This window comes from Suncus etruscus, chromosome 9, assembly GCF_024139225.1.
Source record: "Suncus etruscus isolate mSunEtr1 chromosome 9, mSunEtr1.pri.cur, whole genome shotgun sequence".
In the NCBI taxonomy this organism is placed as follows: Eukaryota; Metazoa; Chordata; class Mammalia; order Eulipotyphla; family Soricidae; genus Suncus; species Suncus etruscus.
In genome coordinates, this window is record NC_064856.1 from 47,810,227 (window position 1) to 47,829,080 (window position 18,854).

Consider the following 18,854-nt stretch of genomic DNA (forward strand, 5'->3'; position numbering starts at 1 on the left):
AGAAAAGGAAAGGAAGGAGAAAGAAAAAGGGAAAGAGAAAGAAAAGACGGAAAAATAAAAAAAGAAATAAAGAGGGCCGGGCGGTGGCGCTGGAGGTAAGGTGCCTGCCTTGCCTGCGCTAGCCTAGGACAGACCGCGGTTCGATCCCCCGGTGTCCCATATGGTCCCCCAAGAAGCCAGGAGCAACTTCTGAGCGCATAGCCAGGAGTAACCCCTGAGCGGCACAGGGTGTGGCCCAAAAACCAAAAAAAAAAAAAAAAGAAATAAAGAAAGAAGAAAGAAAGAACAAGAGAGAAAAGAAAGAAGAAAAGAGGCAGGGAGAGAGAAAAAAGAAAGGAAGGAAGGAAGCAAGGAAGGAAGGAAGGAAGGAAAAGAATGGAAGGAAGGAAGGAAGGAAGGAAGGAAGGAAGGAAGAAAGAAAGAAGGAAGGAAGGAAGGAAGGAAGGAAGGAAGGAAGGAAGGAAGGAAGGAAGGAAGGAAGGAAGGAAGGAAGGAAAGAAAGAAGGGACAAAAGGAAGGAAGGAACGAAGGAACGAACAAAAGGAAGGAAGAGAAAGAAAGAAGGAAGAAAAGAAAGAAGAGAAAGAAGGAAAGAGAAAAGAAAGGAAGGAAGAAAGGAAGGAAGAAGAAATAAAGAAGAGAAGAAAGAAGAAAAAGTAAGAAAAGCAGCAGTGGGCCACAAATGGTAATGACCTGCCTGGCCTGGCCTGTCTGCTAGGGATCCTGACCCTTCTATCATCAAGTGTCCCCTACCTCCACCCCCCTCCAACTCATCCTGTTGAGCTCCAGCCCAGTCCAGGGAAAGGGGGAGAGTTCAACTTTCACTGGACCACTTGGCTCTCAGCTCTTCCTTCTGCCCAGCACAGGGCATGCAGCCAGCTGTTCCCTCCCTTCACCCTTCCCCCTCACAAAGGTCATCCTACTCCCTGTTTTCCAGAAGACAGGCTGGATGGAGGAGAGAAGCTGTGACTTGCCCAAGGTCACCCAGCCAGCTCACAGTGGAGCCAGCACAGAAAGCCAGGCTGTCTGCCTCACAGCAGGGTTCTGAACCCCACGCTTGACTTACAAAGCGGAGATGCTATCTGCTCAGCGCCTCCCTTTGCTGGGGCCCAGTGTGTAGGTCAGAGCTGGAAGGGACCAGAGAATTACCTCATCCCATGATTCTCCACCGTTCCCAAGTCCACTCCCCGCCCCCGGCATGTGGGCCACAGAGACCCTCCGTCTAAGATGGGCCAGCCGGGTCTGCAGCTCTGTTTATCACGTAGGTAGGGGCCAGCTGAATAATGGTGATTTCAGCGTGTCACTGAGAGCCAATGTTATTGCTATGGCTTTAAAACACAAACAAAAAGAATCTATTAGTCACTGAGGAGTGTAATAAGCCCGTTGAGTAATCAGCCTGCCGGGCATAGTACCTGTGAACCACAAAGATGATAAATGAAACAGCACGGTCAGAGTCATGGGCACTTGGTGGGGGGCTGTGAGCGGAGACGGCATGGGCCTTCTGGAAACTGCTTCCAACTCACAATCTGAGGACCCCCACACCAGATGAGGTTCCCAAGTCACAGATGGGGAGACGCAGACCCAGGACAGAGAAATAAAGGCATCCCAGCATCACCCCTTTCTTTCTGACAGGCAAGGCAAGAAGCCAGTTCCAGTGGACAGTGCCGGCAGAGAGGACAGTCAGTACTGGCTGCTGGGGGGCTGCAAAAGGGGGGGGGTGTCACATGGAGTGTGCTCCATGTCTCTGACATGGACCCTGCCTCCTCCCAGTCTCTGGCTGACCTCAGAGCCCTTCTCCCCCTCTTTGCAGATGAAATCGCCAAGCTTGCCAGAGGGACTCGGGGACAGGGTGGAGCTCCCATAATATCCAGGCTTGGGGACGGGCTGGAGAGAGACCAGGATCCACGTTTTCTTTCCCCTTCGTCAGGCCTGACCAGTTGCAGCTGTGTGGGTGGATCCAGACACTATCTGGCATTTGCCAAACGGCCAGACCACAGGTTTCCCCAAGTCTAATTGGAAGAAATCAAGACAAGGAGAGATGGCCAGAGTTTTGACTTCTGAGCTCTCTAGAGAGATACTAGCCACAGGTGTGGGCCTTGGTGTCAACCTCAGCTTTCCTCTTCTGTAAAACGGGCACAGAGAGGAGCTTCTTCTATTCAGCAAAACTTCATTGACTGCCCAGTCACTAAAGTTGTCACGTCAGTGCCTAGTTTCAATTGCACAGGGATCTGTTTCTGTGCAATCCCGAATCTCCATCTTACAAAGGCCTTAAAAATCAGATGGTGTTTTTCCTATTCTATAGATAAAGTAAGCAGCTCAGTGAGTTTCAACAATGGTCTAGGATCCCACAAACCACTCAGGAGGCAAACTCAGGATGAGCAGGAGCCTGTGTCACCTAAAGGTGCTTCACAAGGAGGCAGGTGTAGACTGAGCAGGACTCAGCTCATAGGGAGAAATGGAGGTGAGGATGCTGCCCGTGGGATCTGGAACCTTATCCTATGGCCCTGAAACCTCATACCTCAGAACCAAATTCTGCAATTTGAACACTCATACAAGAACGAAGCCCCATACCTCAGCCAAGCACCTCATAACCAGGCTCTGCACCTGGCCACTCAGAGGATGCACCTGGCCACCACCTTTCAGACCTATCACTGAAGCTTCTGATTCCCTTGCTGTAAGCCGGGGGCCACATGGACACAGGCCATCCCAGTTTCCATCTCTGACTGGCCCTAAGCTGCAGCTGTTGTTGGTGTGATGGGATCTGGGCTTTTGGAATGATAGGCCACAGACTGGCCACCAGAAGCAAGAACCAAATATCTATTTATTCAATACTCCATCAGTCCTATATGGTGTGGTCTAGTGTCTCCTCAGGTTGCAGAGGAGTCTACAGGCCTCAGGAGTGGAGAGACTAGTTCAAAGCCACACCAGACTCTGATTCAGGATGGGGTCTACATGCCCCCTACTTCCTGGCCTTTCACAGTCTCTGACACCACCTATATAGGTTGCAGGGTAACGCCTGAGTCACTCCCTCGAATTCCCCCGGTTTCCACGGCATGAGCAGACTCACTCCTGCACTTGTTAAAATGTATTGGGAGCCGTCGATGAGATCACGAATGGAGTCAGGCTTTGAAGTTTGGCCCATGACTGACATTCCGCGATGATGTGATTTCCCAGGTATTGGAGGCCCCAGAGCATCATCTCCGCACCCCAGACTGGGAGCCGCTGCCCCCATCAGAGGAACAATGTAGGTGGGGCAAGAATGTTTGCCTTCCCAAGGTTGCTCTGTGCCCGTCAAGTGTAGCTGTTTCCACGAAGGCAGTTGAGAGGTCCTCTAGACTTGGGTGAGGTCACATCTGATAAGTTTAGCCTCATCCTTCTGCCGCCAAGTCTGCTTACTCTTGAGTAGAGAGGGGTGTGCAGAGGTCAAAAGAATTTTGTAGCCACAACCACTCTGGACCCCCATTAGCCTGTGGAAGTCAGAGGAGGGCCCTGGGCCTAGTCACGAGAAACACAGGCAGACAGAAGTCCTTTGAGGGACACCGACTGCTCAATCAATGACCAGCATCTGCCTAGAGCAGATGTAGCCCGGCCGGAAGGTCGGAAGCCAACTCAGGTCAACCCTGCAGGGATAGGTGGATGGGGTGAGAAGTGGACAATGCAGAACAAGATGGTCTCCATTGCCCACCTGCCGTGTTTCCATTTACAGGAGTGACAGTGTGTCTGCAAAGAGGACATCACTGATGGTGCATGAGGTGATATCACTAGGAAAGGCATCATCTGCCCTGTAAGCTGCTGGGCAGGGAGTGGGCTGTCCCAGAGGTGAGAGTGGGGTTCCCCTCTGTACAGTCCCTCTGTTGTGGGTGACAAACGCTGTGTTTATCAGCAGGGTCTGGTGTGCTCTGGGCTGTGAATAGCATTCAGGCCATGGTCAGGAGGCAGACACAGCTGCCCTTGGCAAGTCTGGGTTTGGGGTTTAGGTTCAGAGAGGATCCATCAGGCAACTGAACTGGCCCTTGGTGTGGTCTATGGTTCACAGGCCTCAGAGAAGTGTGTATTGGGGTTCATACTCCAGCCTATGACCAAAGGACAAGACTGGACACTGATAGATAAGTTAGGACCTGGGACAAGAGAGAGACGCATTAGGAGTGTATGGTCTGCCTGGTAATGCTCAGATGTGGAAGAAGGGACTAGGACTGGTAGCTTCAATCCAGACAACCTGCAAGTCAATTATGTACTCAGCCTGCTGAGCTACTGAAAAGGGACCTGCCCTTAGGGAAGGCCTTCAGAAGAGGTGGGAAGCAGTGTACTCCAGAGCCTGTCACTCAGACACCTCCATCTCCATCACTTCATGAATGTAGCAAGTGTGCCTGGCTGGGTGCAGGAATTGGACATTTGCTTTTCTTCCATTCAATATTGCTGAAGACCCCATCCAAGTGGCTGCTGTTTTTCCTTATTCATTGGACACTGCTCGAGAGCCCTTACAGCTGGTCCCCCGACTCTCCCCTCCTGTCTTCTTCACTGTGCTTCAGACACAATCATTCCCACCTGCTTCCCCTCCTGGATCCAGGCTGGGGAGGGAACATGGGGCCTGTATCTCCCTCTTTCCCTCCAATCTGTGGCTCTCCTGAGTGTTCACTGCTCAGTATCTCTGCCTTGTATTGTTTCCTGTTCTTTCCCTCCCTGGCGCAACATCACCACCACTGTAATGACCCACCACACCTGCAGGGCTTGCCAGTGCATCTCATCTGGTGGCCATGCTCATTCATGCAGCACTGATCCCTCTAGTTGTGGTATTCATGCCTTTTTCTGCCTGGGTTGCTCACAAGGGGTCGCACTTCTTGGCCTTGGGGCTGGAAATCTCTATTGTGGTAGTCACTTGGGCTGGGCCGTCTCCCTTTTGTGCTCATACATATGGCTGTAGCACAGCCAGATACACCTGGGGCACCGGGATCACAGCCAGCAGAACTGCTTGTATTTCGCTAGGTGCATATGCCAGCACTGAGGGTGAAACTCAAAACCTGATGCTTGGTCAGAGTCACTGATCCTTCCCATTGCCGTTATACTGAATGTCTGTTCTTTGCTCTCCTTTGTTAAAGTCTGTGCCCATCTGTCATTCTGGCCTGTTGTGCAGATGTGCTGTGAACAGGTCCCACTGGGTTGTTCAGGACCCCCACCCACCCACATAGAGGTATGAGACTCCTGTGTGCTGGGGTTGGGCCAGGGCTGTCACAAAGGGGTGAGTTCTAGAGCCCTCAGTGATTTACAGGGGGTTCCTGGGTAGAAGTGCCCATGTGGTACCAAGGCAGACTTGCTGTCTCTGTGATGATCCTATCTTCAGGACCTCACTGTGTAGAAGTCTCTGTGGTAGCATATGGACCCCAGTGTCTCAGGCCTCTTAATAACAGTCTCTGGGGGCCTGATGACCTCCACAAACCAATCCCTGGTTTCCAACTGCCTCATAATGCAGCCCACACTCTGTGGTAGATAAGCATTGCTTGAACTGGTCTCTGGTCACCCCAACCCCAACTCTCCCCACTGTCTGCCTCCTTCCTTCAGGCTCTGATCATGGGAATTGCTATCACTTCCTCAACCTTCAGTCTTCCCTTTCTCTTCCGGAGCAGATATAACCTCCTCCTGCAAGCTCTCGCTTCACCTCCCACCCTGTAGTCATTCAAATATCCCAGTGTTCCTAACAAATTAGGAATCACGTGGCTGATACTCCAGTAAGCTGTGGGAATGGCCAAGAGTGACCCCAGCCCTGGGGTCCAGACAGATCTCTGTTAAAGGAGGCTGGACCTTAGCCACCTCCAGCCCGGGAGGATGATGCCACCTTCTACCTCCTCCTCTATCTCCTTTCCCTGGCTCTGAGAGCTGCCCTGCCTGGGGCGGGTGAACTCACTCTCTGATGTGGCTTGGCCAAGCTGGGATCTCCTTTGAACACAGCGCAAACCAAGCACACATCACTCGTCATTGTCAGGAATGTTGGGATACTTCCCCTGCTAGACTTTCCAATTCCTCAAAGCCTAAGTGCTTGGGGTACCAGACACCTTGGGTCTCATGGAGACTCATAGAGCCTCAGGCTAATGCAATTCTAGAACCCAACAGCAGAAACTCAGTGGGGAATATGTCCCCATCAGAGGTCCCTCTTATAGCACGGAATCCTGGAATCTCCGGCAGGTTGGTGCCCAATATATCAAAGGGACTGAGGATCTGTGTGCCCCCAAATTTGTAAGCAGAAGCTTAAACCCCTACCACAGTGGCATTGGGGGTGGAACCTTTAGGTGATGAGGTCATGAGAGTGCAGCTCCTTCGGGAGCCATTAGTGCCCTTCCAGAATGCTCCCACCAGAGCAAGGACCAGCGCCTTCACCATACCTCACCATAACTCCTCCTTTCTCAGCCTTAGACTTCCCAGCCTTCGTTCTGCAACATAAATACAACCGAAGACACCAGGAAACCGTCTAGCTCATACTGGAGGTGGGAAGTGGGAGCCTATGGTCTTGCCCACCAGGGCTACACGGAAGGTTCTGGTGACCTGAGCCTCAGCTCAAGTTCTGGATGAGACTGGCCACCTCGCTGTCCTCTTCACTGGCTTCTTCACAGCAACAGCAGGAGGTGGTTGAGGGGCTCTGGGTACTGAAGAGGGAGCCAGGTGAGGTCCTTGGGGTCCTACAGTGCTGAGGTCTGGAGTGCTCTAACACCCTGTTGGGTTACAGAAGCAGAGGGCAGACCACAGGGGACAACCCAGCCGAGGCATAAGCCCACACTGAGGACTCTGTGCTCAGTCTGACAGGGAACAAGTCAGATAGCTAAGGGCTGTGGGGATCTTTGTGTGTTCATGCTGTAACCCAAAAATTCATGAGGGGTCTTTGGTTCAGGATAGAAATAGCACTCTGGGCTCCCTCCACAGGCTCCTGGGATGCTTTACACACACACACACACACACACACACACACACACACACACACACACACACACACACACACACACACACAGCTTCAGTTTATTCCGGGGGGACCTCACATTCAATCTGCACCTCCCCAACCAGCCAACGTGCGGCCTGGATGTACTTAGGAGCCTGCAGATGGGACACAGAACAGAGGCTGTGGACCAACATGGCTGCACCTGTCCCTTCTTTTGCTCAGAGAGCTGGGGTGTCTCCTCCTTGCTCCCCATTGATGACTTGGCCAGGAGGGGTCTCTCCACAGCTGCTCTGTCCCCTGCAGCTGTTTTTCCTCCACTCACAGAGGCAGCATGGAGCTGCCCAGGCGCTGGCTTATTTACATCTTGGTGGAGATGGGGAGATGTATGGGGGTGGGGGGGGAGGCTTTCAGGACATCAAAGTCTAACCAGCTCTAGGCCTCAGTGGGAGGTCCAGAGGAGCCTGCTGGGTCAGCATGGCCCAGTGGGGTACCTCCCAAGGGGCAAGGATGGGGGCAAAGGATCAAGTTCCCCTAAATGGAAACAAACTCCAACCCCAAACCCAAACAAAGATTCTGGGAGAAACGGGTGTCCCAAACAGCCGTGGCCTAGGCAGGGCCAGGGAGGGGTCAAGTGAACTGTGTTTGGGCAGGGACTCCTAGTTCATGTGTCCCCCACAGCCTCACTCAGAGACCTCAGCAGATGGAATTTCTAGTGAGCAGCTCTGGGCACTGTTTATATCTCGTAAACACTGAGGATTGTGGTCTGGGGGGCACCAGGGATCCGGGCTAGCCAGCCCTGTGTGGCTTCCTGAGAACCTCCTTCAACACAGACTCCTGCTTGAGTTCTGCCCAGGGAGGAACCTGGAGCCAGTAGCCCACGAGCTCCTATTTGAATGACTTTCCAGCATCCAAGAGAAACTATCCTACAAGGACTACCAGGCCCCAACAATCAGCCATCCTCACCCAATGGCCACAGCCTTTGTTTCCAGTGTGTGGTGAGGTATAGGGTGTGGGGGTAGAGTGGTGTGGAGGGAAAGCAGGGGTGAGGACCTGCAAACGTGGCACACCTAGGCTTGGTTAGACCCCTGTGTCAGTGCTTCCAAAGCATCCTCTCTCCCAGACCTGACTGAGCTGAGGTGCCTGCATCTGGCAAAGGTAAAACTAAAACTAAGCCTTGGGCATACAGCTTGTGCTATCAGCCCTCTGGACTCTCTCTGATCCTGGGATTGTGTTTCTGAAACAGAAACACCTGATAAACCAGGTCAGATTCACCGATCTTGAACTCTCATATACAGTTTTGCAGGAAGTGCTTTGCAGAAGCAAAGCCTGCTTTTAGATGTTTTGCAATAAGGGAACTAACCAGCCGAACTCTGACAGCTCTGCATCTTTTATTTCTACTCGCCTTTTCCCTTCAAAATACAAGCAGATTCTCTGACCTGTGAAAAGTTATGGCTTAGCAGAAAATTCACAGCAGAATCAATACATTATTAACTTGTTCATCCTGATAGCTCCTGTTTATCCATGGGGATGTGGGATAATAGATTTGCCTCTAAGCCCACTTCCTGTTTTTCAGGGAACAGACAAGGTTCCTCTACCTGTATGATGTCCCTTGAAACAAAGGACAGTGAGATTCGAGCATTCACTGCACTCTGGACTGCAATAACAGTTTTCCCCTTGTGAAGGGTGTGACATTGTTTGGAATTCTGATGCTGTGGTGTGTTTTGTCTTCTTTTCATAGGATTATTGCTGGTATGTGGAAGCTTTCTGGAAGGATCTTAAACCCCTCCAAACTCCTGGTAGCCATGTTTGACCAATATTGACTTAACTTATTTTTTATTTTAGTCACAATTTATTTTCTGTCACAATTTATAATACTGTTAACATACTGCCAATGGCAAGGTTTTGCACATACAATATTCCAATATTACACCCTCCACCATAGTTTACCCCCATCATTGTCTCAAAGTGCCCCCCAAACTTTAATTCTCCCTCACAGCTTGATCTTGATGGGATGATATGGACATGTGAACCCCATTTGGATCAACCCATCCTCTCTTGCTGAATCTGGAGTTAGGGGTTTAGAGATGGTCCTTGGGCTCCAGATGTGGATGATGTAGAGGAAAAGATGAAGGAAGACCTGAGAGGTTCCCTCTGTACAGAACCCAAGAAGCTTGCTGTGAAGACAGGGATCCAAGAAGGTTGAGAGATAATGCAGGGCTCTGACGCTTTCTTTGCAGGCAGCTGACTCCAGCTCAATCCTTCAAGCACCTCCAGAAGTGACTCCTCAGTGTAGAGACAAGAGTAAACACAGCCAGGCTTGGCCACCAAACCAGAAAAAAAAAAAAAAAAGCAAAACAAAACAAAAAAAATCCTCTACCAAAACAATAAGCACCACGGACTTGCCCCCCATTCATCTCCACCCACTTTTCTGACCTGCAGGACAGAGTGAATGGGCTGGTCCTATGCCCTGGGAAAACTTCATGGAATAGCATATCCTTAAGGCAAATAGCTCTTTGGTTTCAACTTGCCCAAGAGGCTTAATAGAAGAGCTTATTAATTGTAACTTAAGGTGGGGAAAAAATACGGAATCCCATTAGCCTGGTTTTAGAGTCCAGCACCCTCTCAGCATTGTCCATCATTACTGAGACCTTCAGCCCCTCAGTGCTTCTCTAGACCTAAGTCCTCTGCCTCTTTCCAGACACACCTGTTTCTGCCACCATAGCACTTTGTCCCTTCACCAAATGCCCCCTCGTCATGCCCACACCTGGCACTCCCTCCTGTTCAGAAGGTTCCAGTACTGTCTCCACACCACCCTCAGTTCTCATAACTTGGCATTTCTGGTTTACAGAACACAGGGCCAGCCCAGGGCAGGTGAGGTAGTTGCATTAGAACCCTTGGGGTCTTTCCCTGCCCCTGTCTCAGGGACTTTGGGCCTACTGGCCCCCTGTCCTTCCTCCCTACTCCTTCCCTGCCTCTCTGTGCAGCTTGGGGGTCCAGCCTATGGGAACATCTGTCTGCCCTGGGTTCTGGCCTGGCACGCATAGCAGTGACACAAAGGTTGAGATGAGGCAGCAAGTTCCCGAAGAAACTTGAGAGTTCTGAGAGCCTGGACTAGCTAGCCAATGGTAGAACTGCCCAACACAGTGCCCCCTGCCTGACTGACCTGTGCCTTCTTTCTTTATTGCCCCCCAGTTTTACTGCAGCAGATGGACCTACTCTGACCCCTCTCTAAGCTCATTAAAACCATCCTTCTTTCCTTTCCTGACAGGGCAAGAACCAGGCAGAGATGTGCCTCTTTCTGCCAACTCCCCAGAAATATTCTTCCCAGGCAGGAAGAGGCTGGATGGGTGCAGTGAAATGGTACCTAACAGCTGTGCTGCTTGCTTTTAGAAGGCCTCTCATATTGGTCATCATTGGACTGTGCTGGTTCCAAGGACACTCACTCACCTCCCCTTCTAAGGGCTCAGGGCTTGCTGATTTATTCCAGGGGCTCCATTACCCCTCTGGACCTTCCTCATCTGACACTCAGGAGTCTGGTGAGTGCAACTGTACCAAACACCCATATTTTGGTCCTCACAGATCTTTATTTTTTTCATGCCTCCATTCATTTAAATGTTTTCACTATGTGAAAATACACAAAATATAAACGTGCCCATCGGTAACATTCCTAGGTTACCACTACTACCATCTGGTTCCAGAACACTTTCATTATTCCACCTCTATTTTCACCACTCCCCCACCCCAAGTAGTCCTGTTACCACTAATCCCTCCGGATTAGTGATCCAAAGAGAGGTGAGGGAGGACACCTTATCCCAGCTCTCTGGTGAGGGAACCAAGGCTAGACACAGACACATACCAACATGTACATATACATACCACACACACAGGCAAAAAGGCACATATGTGACAGCAAAAACGCTCATAAATATGCACAACAAAACACACAGAGGCACATGTTCACATGAACACATAGGCACACACACAAACACACATAGGCTCATGACAGGAACTAAGGCTACCATGAGCTGGGGCAAAGCAAAACATTATCTGGAGAGGGGAGAAAAGCTGGAGAGGCTGAGATAGCGACTCTGAAGACAAGAACAGACAAGAACAGGGGACATAGAGCTGCAGACGGAGGGTCACAGAGGAAAGGAGAGGCATCATGGCAACCGGCAAGACTGCTGGATGCTGAGCCCAGCCTGTAGAGATCTATCCCTCTCCTCTTGTCTTCTGGGGTCATCCCCTGTAGCCCCAGCTCCCCCTGATGGCTCCTCTTCCCCAGAGGGCTCCAAAGGGCTGCCTGCCATCATCCAGTACCAAGGAACGCTGCTGCTGCTGCTGACCCCAATTCAGCAAGCACCTCCAGAGTCAGCCCCTATTCTCCAGCTAGATCCCGATTTAGGGAGTTCCCTCAGAGTTGGCCCTGAGACATACAGAGGGAAAGCCAGTAGTGTTCTGAGAGATTGGACCTTCACTCACTGCTCCTGCCTTTTCACCTCAAACATGTCTCAAGGCCCCTTTGATCTCTCAGTGGTTCCTGGTCCCCAGAAAGCCCCAAGATCTTTGTGAACATGAGCACAGAGAAGCCTGTGAGGGCAAATACAACCCAGGCCCTTCGAGGTCTCGAGGGCTACCCACCCCACAGAGGATCCCTCTGGGTCATCCCTACTACTACTTACCCCTCTAGCTTGACCTCCCTTTCCCAAGGGCTTCCCCAAGAGTGGCTGGCAGGAACATAATCTCCTAAATATTACTTTCTTTCTCCCAAGGCCCAGGCCTGAAGTGACCTCTCTGCCAGAATATTGCATGGGACTGAGTGAGGCAGTAGAGCATGTCCGAAATTGTCCTGGTTTATGGCTTCAGGCTCTAGTCTCTAAGCATTGGGGTTCCTTATTGGGAATTATTCCTTATTGGGGTTTCTCATTGGGGTTAACTAAGGGGTACTCAGCACCCCTTAGCCTCGATGGACGGTCCTCTTTAGAACACTGATATTTGGGCCCGGAGAGATAGCACAGCGGCATTTGCCTTGCAAGCAGCCGATCCAGGACCAAAGGTGGTTGGTTCGAATCCCGGTGTCCCATATGGTCCCCCGTGCCTGCCAGGAGCTATTTCTGAGCAGACAGCCAGGAGTAACCCCTGAGCACCGCCGGGTGTGGCCCAAAAACCAAAAACCAAAAAAAAAAAAACCAAAAAAAAAAAAAACAAAACAAAAACACTGATATTTCTGATGCAGAAGGCCCAGAGGGGTCACACCAGCTGGCATGCTTATCTGTCTCTCTGACACCCCAGTAGAAATATTTTATTCCAATCACTGCTATAATACAACGGCAATTCCTTAAGGCCCAGCTGTTGAGTGCTAAATGTTGAGTTCTATGTTAGAATCCAAAGTTTGGTTTAGGAATTAACTATAAACCTAGTCTTGCTGTGAACATAAGTGTAGCCATGACAGGCTGTGAATTAAAATGGAAAGACTAGGTCCAGAGAACAGCTAGTTCCTGGAACCAACCCTAGAAGTAAATGCCAGGAAATAAACCCATGTAAGGCTAAATAGCAGCTGACAGATGGACAGATGACTACCGCACCTAGATCTGCAGCAAAGGACAGAAAGCCAGATGCAGGGGGCTGCAGCCCACCCAGATGTTTATTTGATGCCACATTTGAACTTACAACCAATCCTAGCCCAATCTTGTACTAGGACAAATAATTTTAAAGATCAACTACTCACAGGCAGGAATCCCCTAGACTGAGACATGGGACCCTTTAAAATGGCCATGTAACCCACTCTGGGAGTCCTCAGTTCTTTGGAGATGTTGGACCCCAACATGTTGGAATAAACTCCCTTGCATTTAAGGTACTGCCTGGTTTTCTGATGGTCTTTTGAGTGGCAGATTCTGGGTTCCAGATTTTAACACAGCCTTGTCTTCCCCACCAACTTCCCACAAGACCTTCCCCATATTTCTGAGCTCCAGACATCTGAAACTTTCAGTTCCCATAGGCACCAGCTGGCTACAGACCCACAGTGCTAAGGTGTACCAAGTATATTGGACAGGCAGGCCATAGGCCATGCTGCCCTGCTGAGAGCCAGCACTGGGAAGCTTCAGAGTAGGGAAATGATGTGACCCAGGGAGCCCAGCACTGGGTCCAGCTCCAGGGATAAAGCCCAACTTGGCCCCTGTGATGCACACTGGTCCCATTGGACCCCTTACTCAGGGGACCAGCCCCCAAGGCTCTATTTCATAAGGCTGCTCAGTGGCTCCAATGGAGCTGGGGACACAGGGGACATGACAGGAATGCCCTGGCTTCACACCCAGCCACTGAACATGATCAATGGTGACATTTCTCCTAGTGAAAAGGGAAAACAGACCATGGAAGCACCTGGCCACCTTCTCACTGGCTTGAACTGCAGTGGCCATAGGAACCCAATGCCCCACACTGCTCCCCTTGATAGCCCTCCAGAAGCCCAAATCTCACCCACACTCCCATATTTAAGAAAGCGTATGGACTGAGACTTCAGTGCCAGGGAAACAGAAAGGTGGGAATTACCAGGTGTAGCATCTTCAGGTGTCCAGAGCACCAAGGAAGGAAGGAAGGAACTGGTTGCAATGAGGATTGGAGGTTAGTGGGGGTTGATATTTTCAGGGGTCTCATAGGGCTGGGAACCTCCCAATTTAGTCCCCCTAGCTGAGATTCCCCCTGCTCCTGTCCCACTGACATCTATGTAGGGTGATACTGGGAGTGGGGGACAGGCCTGGCATAGGAGGCCCAGTCCTTCTGAGACTGGGGTAGGGGAGTCAGAATATCTCCCCAAACTGGTCACCCTTACAGAGGGAGCTGCAGGCCACAACGGATTAATGGTGCGGAGGTCACTCATTTCCTCTGCCCGGGAGTCAGGCCACTGCAGCACCACATAGCCCCATTGTTGGCTGCCTTATCTAAGGAAGTTCCGCCAGCCCATCCGGAGGAGGTGACCAACCCCCAGGCCCCAGGCCTTGCCTATTCTTTGCCTTTCTGAGGAGACAGGAGAACCAAGCAAGGCTGTGCTGACCCACCTTCATCTGTTTCCCACCTGCTGAGACTATGTACAGGGCCTGGTGTATAATTCATCCAGGTTAGGGGAGCTGGGTGGAGGCCATGGAAGTGGGAGTCCCCACCTCTCCCCAGGGCCCCAGGACCCAGATTCTTTTGCTTCAAACCTTTCTTGGAGGAGCAACAAGCCTCTGATGCTGCCCTGCCATGTACCCCCCCCACAATCATGCCTTATCAAACTTCCCCTGACCCCCTCACTTAGACCTGGCATACCCATTTCTGTGCTTCCACACACCACATCTGGCTGGACATGCTTAAAGGGGAAAAATACCCACCCACCCACCTCCATATCTCTAGAACTTGCCCTTTCCCAGCCTGGCACAGGTTTGAACTCACATATCCCAGTGTGGGTTCTTGAAGCTCAGTGAGTTCTGGGCTAAGTATGGCCTCCTTCTGGACCATCTTTTCTACTTGTGTTCCTGATGAGAACCACCCCCAAAGACCCCTCTAAGATGCCTTCTGAGCCAACCCCCTCTGCCAGAATTCCAGTGCTTGCCCTGCTCAGACTATAGCCACACTAGCGAGTCACTTCTCAGAAAGGGGCCATAGCCAAGTTTGAAACAGCTAGTTATGGTCCCCTCATCCTTCACTGAGACCTGCCCACAAACCCTTGAAAGATCTAGGAAAGCAACTGTCCCTTTTCACAAGACTTACAACACTGTCACCCTGGGGAACCATATAGTGACCTCACCTTTGGGGAACATGTAAAAGTGGAGGACAGTGGTTGCATATATTTGGGGGACATGGGGGCCTGCTTTAGTTACTTCCTGCCTTCAGGGCTGTGTTTGCTCTGTGGCACAATCCACTCACAGCTGGAGCCACAATGCAAAATTATGCATTTTAGGGCTGGAGCAATAACACATTGGGTAGGGCATTTGACTCGCACAAGGATGACCCAGGTTTGATCCCTGGGAACCTTTGATTCAGCATCCTGTATGATCTGAGCCCCACCAGGAGTGATACCTGAGGGGGGGAGAGAGATGGAAATGGAAGGGGGAGGGAGGGAGAGAGAGAGGGGGGGAGGGAGGGAGGGAAAGAGAGGGGGGAGGAAGGGAGGGAGAGAGAGAGGGGGGAGGGAGGGAGAGAGAGAATCTTAGAAGGCTCGAGAAATATGGGCTCACTCCCCTCATCCCCTTTAAGACACAGCACCTCAGAACTCAGGAGTTCTAGGAAGTATCTAGAAACGACCTTTACTGGGCTGGGCTCTTTTGTTTATGAGGTCAAGCACAGGAAGAAATCAAATCTCCTAAAAAGTGTGTTTTCCTATTTTCTGAGCAGAGTCAATTTCGCCCTTGTTAACCAGAAACTTCAGCTACAAGGACATATTTGAAACATTGTCTGAACTTTTTTTTGTTTTTGTTTTTGTTTTTGGGCCACACCCGGTGGTGCTCAGGGTTTACTCCTGGCTGTCTGCTCAGAAATAGCTCCTGGCAGGCACGGGGGACCATATGGGACACCGGGGTTCGAACCAACCACCTTTGGTCCTGGATCAGCTGCTTGCAAGGCAAACACCGCTGTGCTATCTCTCCGGGCCCACATTGTCTGAACTTTTAGGGTTATACATCTCCAGAAAAAGGGTTTTCTTAGTAATCTTTGGTGCTGGTATTTCTGAGCAAAATTATTTGACAGAGGCCACCATTTTGCCTGAGATAATGCCAAGCATCTCTTTGGAAATTCCTCAACCATCCACGCAGGGAAAAAAAGACATCCACAGCAGGCCTTTTGAGGAACCCCGTGGGGGGATATTGCAGTTCTCCCCATCAGGAAAATCTAAGGATACCTCTGGTGGGCTACCTTTAGGTATCCCCTAAAGGTTTATGATGCTGGGTCTGGGGAACCAATGATATAGCTTGAGCAAGTCTCTGCTCTCCCTTCTTCCACTTCTCTTCCTTTCCCCTTCTCTGGATACCCTCTCTCTGCATCTAATCTGGCTGCTCAATCTCTATGAGACTTCCTAGGTATGACAGAACTGTGCTTTCCTTCTTTAAGCAGAAGGCCAACTCACACCAACTCCCAAATCTGACCCCCCAGCTCTGCCAACAGTACCCCCGCCTTGGGGAAGAGAAGCACCCACAAGAGGCCACTCTGACTGGAGGGAGCCTACCCGCAGCCCAGCAGGGACAGGTGCAGCCTAGGTGTTGCAGCAGTCTGAAGGCTCTGAGCCTCTGTTTGCCCTTTTCGATCTCATCTATCTGCAAATCAAGTAAGGGGAAACTTGTTCTCCTGAGGCCCCTGGGAAAGTTCATTGAGGGAACATGCATGAAATGATCTCTGAGGCTCCAGGAAGTCAGAAGAAGGCCACTTACAGCAAGGGGCATTAATAATGACTAAATGGAGCGTGAAAGGCTTGACAGGTTACTAACTGTGGAGATATTAAAACATAAGTTGAGGAGGGTGGGTCAGAGAGATCGCTCACTCGGCTTCAAAGTGCAAAACCTAAGTAGGCCCGATCCCTGAGCACTATGAGGATCAATCCCTGAGCACAGAGTTGAAAGGAACCCCCAGCACCATATGTATGACACTCAAAACAAAATATTATTGATCCCTACCATCTCATATGGACCCCAAGCACTGCCAGGAGTGATCGCTGAGTTAAGAGCCCAGAGGAAAACCTGAGAATTACTAGGTATGTCCCCTCACCCCCCAAGAAATCACCTTTATTATTATTATCCTAAAATAAGTTGAGGGGGGCTGGGGAAAAATCTTAAGAGTCAGGGGCTCATCCCTTGTTTTCACAAGACCTAGAGTTGGATGCTTAGCCCCCACCCTAGCTCTGCTGGGCAGAAGTAAACAATGCATTCACTGCCCAGCACTGACCATCTATGAGTCTGCCTGGCCCAGTTAGCTGAGTATCCCAGGGGATAGCTCTCAGACTTCCAGAGCACTGCTGAGGAGGTCTCTCCCTCCTAAACCTCCAAAAGTATGTGGATGGGCCAGAGAGATTGTACAGCAGCTGACCAGTTCCATTCCTAGAACAATATAGGGTCTCCTGAGTCCCACCAGGAGTATTCCCTGAGATAAAAGCCAAGTGTGGACTCAAAACAAAACAAAAATAACCTCCAAAAGCAGTACTCCAATGGTAGATGAGCAAGAACGAGAGTACCAGGAAACCAGAATACCTCCCAGAAGCAAGAACAGGATAGTGCCCCAAAGAGGGGTAGCTTGGAGGGGTGGGCAGGTGAAGAAAGAGACCCCTCCAAATCCTTCTGTCCCCACACTCTCTGGGCTAGGTCCCATAGAAGAGGAAGTTCCAAACTGATCCCAGGAAGCCCTCAGTGCCCAGCCAGCTTCCAATGGGCAAGTGTCACAGCTTGGCTAGTAGCTACCCAAACACAGACAGAAGTTTGGGGTATGGAGATGGGGTAGGGGAGCAGCTCCTTGGGAAGAGGCAGAATGAAGAAGCCTGCCCTTAGGGTGAAGCTGAAGTAGCTTCTCATTTTCTGGACTGGTCCCAAGTTACTGACTTATTTGTCTTTTGTAGGCTGCTTGTCACTCTGGCAGAGGGAGACAGATGGGTCAGGTGGAGCTCCATGTGAGCCTTGAGGCTACATACTTGCCCTTTCCACCTCCTACCTGCCCACCCTGGGCAGGAGGAGGTGCAAGGTGGCTGGAAGCAAAAAGCTGGGTTTCAATAATGGGGTTCCAGCCTGTTTCAGCCTTGAGGTCAGGTATGAAGGGGATTACTTAGTTACCTTCCCCTTTGGGAAAAGTGTTCTTTGGAAAGCAAAGGCCAGTGATTGGGATCATGGAGCTAGCCTAGGGATCAGGGGTATGTGTGTATGCCCCCACCATTGGGTACAGCCTTGATACACCCCTAGGCATGGACATTGCTCCCCATCCTGGAGTTTTTCAAGAACCACCAGGAGTAGCCTGAAGCCCTCTGAGCACTATTTTGAGACTCATGAACCCCAAGAAGCAGGTCAGTGACATGTCATAGTTCAGGAGAGATGGAGTGGCCTGAGCTGGGGGTGACCTGTCAAGCTCATCCACTAACAGTGATTCCATGTGGGGAAAACCAATTTCACTCAGTGGCAAATCTGGGTGTGGCAGATTCTGAGGCAAGTCAGAGCTCTGACCTCAGCCATCATTTGGGGCCTGTGTGTCTGAGCCCTCTTGCCTGAGTCTGCCCAACCCCACGGACACTGCATGACCTCCTATCCCATAGAGGTTGATGGGACAGGCCTGAGCTATCCTGGCCTCTCCCTTCATGGCTCCAGGAAGTCTGGAGCTCTCAAACTACCCCCTCACCTGAACCTAGGTTGGCCAGCTGGAGAGGTCCAGGCCTGCCAGGTTTCTGAGTTGGGGGGGGGGGGGTGTTTTGTTTAATTTTTGTTTTGGTTTTGGGATCACACTCAAGAGTGCACAGGGGTAACTCCTGGCTCTGCACTCAGAAATAATTCCTGGCAGGCTTGAGGTCCAGAAAGTATATCAGGTGCTGGGATTGAACCTAGGTCGGCCACATGCAAGGCAAGATCCCTACCCACTTTACTATCTCTCCTATCCAAGGCATCTGAGATGGAGGCCTCGTCCCTAACCCTCATGTGCAAATACAGGGCCTGGCTAGGAGAACTCTAATGACCCCTCGGCATCAGAGGTGAGATGGTCCCAGAAAGAACCTGTCTGGCCCAAGTGGCTTTGCACAGAGGATTCGAGGTCACAGTGGACAGGAGGCAACTTTCACACCTGCCCTAGCCACAAGCAGGCTGTAGGGAGGAGGAGAAGGCTCAGAGAGAAGCATGGATTTATGAAACAACACACAGTAGTACAGTCAGACTGCATGGAAACCTAGGCTGTGTCCCTCCATGTCTGTCTTTCCCTGGTCCCACCTTCCCTCTCACTCTGTGAC